The sequence below is a fragment of the Aotus nancymaae genome, unplaced genomic scaffold (genome assembly GCF_030222135.1).
Source record: "Aotus nancymaae isolate 86718 unplaced genomic scaffold, 86718_ANA_hifiasm-v0.15.2.pri h1tg000032l_0, whole genome shotgun sequence".
NCBI lineage: Eukaryota > Metazoa > Chordata > Mammalia > Primates > Aotidae > Aotus > Aotus nancymaae.
In genome coordinates, this window is record NW_026988445.1 from 18256883 (window position 1) to 18262882 (window position 6000).

At 47.6% G+C, this 6000-nt stretch overlaps 1 protein-coding gene across 5 annotated transcripts in view; it reads right to left on the minus strand.

The window, feature by feature from the left end:
- The window catches only part of SIPA1L2 (signal induced proliferation associated 1 like 2), a 240857-nt gene extending 235658 nt beyond the window's left edge, over positions 1–5199 (minus strand). For 3 of the 5 annotated variants that reach the window (XR_010345113.1, XM_064383605.1, XM_064383603.1), the window contains exon 1: positions 5046–5199. The gene's annotated coding sequence lies outside the window, so the exon portion shown is untranslated. The remainder of the gene's footprint in view (positions 1–5045) is intronic. The other 2 variants (XM_064383608.1, XM_064383607.1) reach the window with 1 other exon arrangement.
- Positions 5200–6000: the final 801 nt, after the last annotated feature.

A 6000-nucleotide genomic window follows, 5' to 3' on the forward strand; every position in this document is an offset into this window, starting at 1 on the left:
ATTTTCAACACACTTACGTAGTAACATTAAATGCTGACATATCTGATAATCCCTAATAGTTGCTTTTTTTTTTTTTTTTTAATTTTACAGGTAGATGAAAAGAAATGGTATAGGAACAACATGATGAGACAATCTTTAAGGCCCTTTCTGGTCCAAAGATGCTATGATGACTACATTCGACTTGCTGCACATTTTCTTCCTTCCTACCACCTAACTTGGCTATACAGTAACAGGGGGAAAATGTACCAAGGAATTGGGCTGCACTAAATATGAAATCTCTCAAGAAGCAGAACCTCAACAGTGAGTCAAGATCTGGCTCTCTTCTACAACTGCTGTTTTTTGGAACCAAAGTTTATAAATCAAGTTCAAAAAGGATCAACATAATCTATGTCGAAAGTTGGGAGGCTTTTAAATTCCTATCACATTGTTATCACTCTTTTAAAAGGAGTCACAGCAAAACGCAATTGGAACAGAAAAGCAATTTCTGAATCATTGATTTCAAGGTAAACCAAGTAGCTGTGACCCTCATGCAAAGTATTCACATACAAACTTACCATAGGCCAAGGCAAAGAAAAGACATAATCATGAAAAATATAAACTATCCCAATCAGACAGGCATTTTCATTATTCTAATACATTCATTTTAAATGTTAAACCCAAAATTTCGGTGCTGAAAGGGATCAATGAAAACACTTTCATCCAAATTAATTCGTGGCAGGTGGTAGAGGCAGGAAGCTCAAGGTTCCTATCTCTGCCTGAAGCTTTTTCTGCTCTCATCCTGCAAGTGAATTAGGTACATTAACAGAAGTAGAAAACCTAGAACATGGTTCACTATTCTCTAGGACTGTACTTTGTATTTCATTGAAGTTCAAAACAGAAGAAAAAAAAAGCAGCTCTTTAATTAACAATACCCCAAGTCTAAATTTTCTTGGATATGTCTTTTAAAGAATTTGTAATTCTAAACTACCACCATAAATTGATCAGAAGTTCAAAAACTCAATGCCTTCCTCAATCTCAAAAAATAACCCTGCATTTACCAATTATGATTGGGGTAAGGGGCTGTATCCACGTAAACACATAGTTCTTTCCAAAGTATGCAAGAAACACAATCCCTTTTAAACTAGTTTTGATGCCTAAACACAGTGCTTTTAAACCATTTTCAATTACCAAACAACTGGTTTTTCAGGGTAGCTAGTATTTCCTTACTGTCAGAATAGACAGACTGCTCATTTCAAAATGAATAACCCACTTCCCCTTTTGCCTCAGGTAAAAAGATCCCCCAGGTGGACAAGTGTTTATTAAGCTCAGGAATCAAGGAACCCTTTAAAACACCAACCCAGTCTTGGAGGTGGGGGAGGGAGGGGAAACACCTTCCAAATGCATATTACACAGCTTTAACTATAGTAAGCATTATAGAAGCCAAATCATGATCTGATAATTCCCTTTTAGACTAAAAGTTACATTCCATACAATTAAAGCTCTTTGAGAAAATCTAAGATTTAAAAACATAAAAAGCATTTAATGAAAAACATACACTTAAAGCAACTGGTAAAATCTGTGGCCCATACTAAAAGCCAGACTCCACCCCCATACCTGTGATCTAGCTCTTGCTATATTTTCTGGACCTGCTTACACTGCTTCTTATCCAAGTTCATTTCACCCCATCTATAGGTAGCGAGTGGGTACTGATAAAAGCTGTTTCTGATTTCATTTCCTACTTCCCAGATGTTTGCTCTGTGGTTTTTCTTTTTCCTTCAGCTATTTATGAATACACTCTAATTTAGAACAAATTCAATATGTCTTATTTTAAGCTGGCCAAGGCACACAATAAATGAGCGCTATAAAGATAATTTCAAGATATTTATCCAGCGTATAAATAAGTTTGCCTACCTAGGCAAGATTTGGACAGGCTGCCATAATCTTACTTTAAAATAAAAGTGCTTAAAAACATGAGCCTGCTGCTGCTGCTACTGCTGAAACTACAAGCTATTGTGCTTGTCATAAAAGGGCTTGTGCTTAGAAATGAAAAAATCAAATATCCTCTGGGGAGAAGATGTTCCTAACACAATCCCCGGTATGAATCATGCAGATACTTCAACTGCATCTCTTCCCAAAATGGATCAATGGACTCTTTAGGAAGAATCAATGTAATTTATACCCAAAACTTAAGATTGCACTCTCTCATGAATAATACTCTCTTATAACTCTTAATCAAGCAGTGAAATTCAATTAAGCAGTAAACATCTTTTAAGTGCAAGTGTTGTCTAAACAGGATTAGAAAACTAACAGAACTCTGAATTCTTTAAATAAGTCCAAACATGAAACAGGCATTCTTAAATGACGAAACTAAATACAGTAAACCCTGTTGTCTCTTGAAATTCAACTTTAGGAATGCCAAAATTAATAGGCCACCTCTCAATAACCGCAAAAATATTGATATGTGTAGGTTTTCTAGGAAGGTAATAAAAAGCAACAGTTTGTGAGATTTTTTTTTTCAATTACTAATTGTAACACTAGAAAAATTACAACCTAGGCTGTACACAAACGCAACTCAAATGGACAGTTTACTAAATGCCTGTCATGAGAAAGCCATCTAGTGTTAACGTTTAGAATGGAAACTGCGGACAAAAGAGGCAAAGAAAAGAAAAATCTGTGCGACTATTTTGAACTTACTGAGCAAAGCCATGAGAACCACCAAGATTCTTTGAGGATTTTTTCCTTGTGTTTTGGGGGGGAAAAAAAAGCCATCCTTGTCAAAACCCAGTCTAAATCTAACCAAAATCCAAAATGTCTACAATTTTATTTTAACTACATGTTTTGGTGAGCACAATTCCGTGACCAATGCACTTGATTTTTCCAATACTCAGGTCAGAGTCATCTTGGGCTGAATTAATTTAACTGAAGCAGGTTAATGATGACAAATATCTCCCAGAGGGGTAATGCCAAGTTATTCTCTCTTTCCGAGAAGCCTCGGCTCCCTCTTGTAAGATGATGAGCCGAAATTGATTCTTTGGGTTTGCGGCACGGCAGAAAATTAATCTGTAGGTGCTCCTGGGGATATTCCTAGGACGTGGTCAAACTACCCTCACTGACACGGGAAGACCCGGAGAGGCCCAGGAGCTGACAAAGTGGAAAGAAAGGTCGCGCTGAGTGAGAAGGGCGCCCGCCGGTGGCTCGCGGTCTTACAAAGAGGGATCCGTCCCGGCGAGGGCGCGCGCTCGGGGCGCACCCCTTCCAGGGGAATTAGCTCCGCAGCAAGTTCGGCGTCAGCCCGCCCGGCGAGCCAGGGAAGCCGCGTTGGGCAACCGCGAGCTCTTCCGCGAGCGTTAGTCAGAGCGGAGTTCTGGGCACCTGGAGGAGGTCCTCCTCAGTGCCTGTGTCGCCGAGACGGGAATAACCTTTTAGCCAATCGATAACTTGGAGAGAACAAGCGGCGGCTCCTCTCCCAGCCGGGTCCCGGGAGCGCGGGCACATCTGCATCTGCGAGCCGAACCCCGCGCCGCGCCCCCTCGCACCCCCGCGCCGCGCCCCTCGCACCTCCGCGCCGCGCGCACCCCGCCGCCGTCAACCCCCCGCAGGGCAGCGCCTTCCCCTCCGGGACAGACCCCGCCTGGCCGCAGCCATCCCGAGCCGACCCTCTCCACGCTGCCCGTCGGATTCCCCGACACGTACCTCCGCAACGCCGTCCGCCGGGACCTGCTACAGTCTGTGCGCGCCGGGTGGCGCGTACCGGGGCTGCCGCCTCGCCGCCCGCCGCTGCCCGGAGCTGCCCATCGGCCCGGACTCTCCCCGCGCCGGGCTCCGGCGGAGGCGGCCCGGACCCGCCGGCTGCGGCTGGAGCTCTCGGCCTGCGCTCGGGCGGCCGGCGGGGGCGCCGCGCTCCTCCGCCGTCCTCCTCCTCCTCTTGCTCCGCCGTCTCCTCCCGGGCTCCCCGTCTGCCGCGCCGGCTCCCGACGCCACCGCCCGCCCGCCCGGCGGCACCGCCTCCCGCCCGCTCGCGAGCTCCCATTGGCCGCCGTCCGCAGGCCCCCTCGGTCCCGCCCCGCGATTGGGCGCGGGCGCCGTCAGTCTCACCGCCCGCCGGGCTCCGGGCGCAGCCGGTGCGCTGTTCCCAGGCCCCGCGGTGCGCGGGAGCGGCGCGTCCGGGAGGGGCCCGGGCGCCTTTCTGAGGGAGGGGGCTGTCGGGCTCGGAATGCGCGGCGCTGGGCGAGCTCGAGGGCCGGGCAGCCTACCCGGACCCCGGCTTCTAGAGAGCCGTCGCCGTCGTCGTTGGGACTCGCTCTCGCCCCTCTGAGGAGTAAGTTAAAAACCCCGAGTCTGGCTCCGAGCCGCCCCCTGGCGCAGGCACGACCCCACCCGGCCATCCCGTGGCCCAACTTGGGACAGACGCGGCGGCTGGGCGTTCGGATCTCTGAGCCTCGGCCGCTGGGGCTGCACACACAGCCCAGGACGCCGCAGAATCGCCGAGGCCCCGCGAACGCCCAAACGGCCGCATCTCGAAGTGACCCCACCTGGAGAAGACAGCGCGAGGAAGCGAGACCCTGCGGTGTGCCAGCCCCCGGAGGGCGCCCCTGGCCTCGGGGCTCGGAGGGTGGGGAAGCATGGAGAAACACGCAGGCAGTAAAATGTTAGGAGGACAGGGGGTGCCAGCGTGCAGGAAATGCTGCTAAGAGACCTTTAGGAGCCAGGAGGGAAACGGAGAGACCAAGCAGTTCCAGGCACCCGCGTCCCAGCCGGGTCCGTTCACCCCTTCCTCCCCGCCCTCCACGCACGGCTGAAATGTCTTGGATCTTTATTTCGACGAGGAAGAATTGAACTTTTTATACCCAACTTTTCTCCTTTCTTAGAAATGTTGACTCACCTGTGAGGAAGCATTACTTGAAACTATTAGTGTAAATTGCTTGACATTTGAATTAGATGCTGAAAGATTAAAGGGTCTCAGAAGAATCTTTTAAGCTAGATTGGAATTCACGCTGCCTAAATGGACGGCAGCAATCATCTATACGCAGAAATAATAAAGCAGGCGTAGGCAGCCTCTAACTTACCTTCCAGCCACACCGTAGGCTTTCCTGAGCAGGCTTTTTTTGTCAGTGTTCTAAGCTGAGTTCCCTTAGACTGGATTGGGGCTTTCAGACAGACTTCTTCCTGCAGAGAGAATATTATCTCTACTTCCCTATCAGAAACACTTCCCTAGAACACAGCCCTGTTAAAAATTAAATAAAGGCGGTCCCTCCCACACTATCTTTCTTTGTGATCTAAAGCATATATCTTTTAAAATTATAGGTACAATCTATGGGACTAGGTATAACTAAACAGGTCAAAAAGCACTCCTATAACATAATACAATTCCCGAGCTCCAGGTTTTGATGAGTTTCCCAACTGTCACCCCATTATCAGCATTTACAAGATTGCCATGTATTCATTTAATAGACATTTATGAAGCTCTTCTGATGTTGCAGACCATGCTAGGTGCTGGAAATATAAAATGCACAGGACATAAGGCTCTGCTCTTCAAGAGCTCACCATCTCACAGGTATATCCTCATACGCTGTAGATACTCTGCAAGAGATATCAACATATCTCCTGTGTACTCAACAAAACCTTGCAGGAGGAGCAGCCTTGAAGAAACTTTTCCTGGGAGTGCCTAGGAAGGACACACTCACATTTCAGATTATTGGGTGTTTCATTGTCTGTAAAGGCCTTGAGAAGAACCACATGTCTCTCAGCATTTTGATCCCTAAGGCACAAATCCACTGCAGCACATAGCAGATCCTGGGTCAGCGAGTTGTCATTGACTGAGTCTTGCTGCTGCAGCTGCAAATGTCCTGTGTCTAATAGATGAAGAGGAACCCACCCCTTTGATGGTTCCTTAATATCCAATACGTAATGATCATGTATGGAAATCTGACCATTCTTCAATGACGATGTTAGCCACAGTTCTCACCCTTGTACCTTCCAATCCCGCTTCTTGTGCTTTGCAAACTAAAATTGAAATATCCT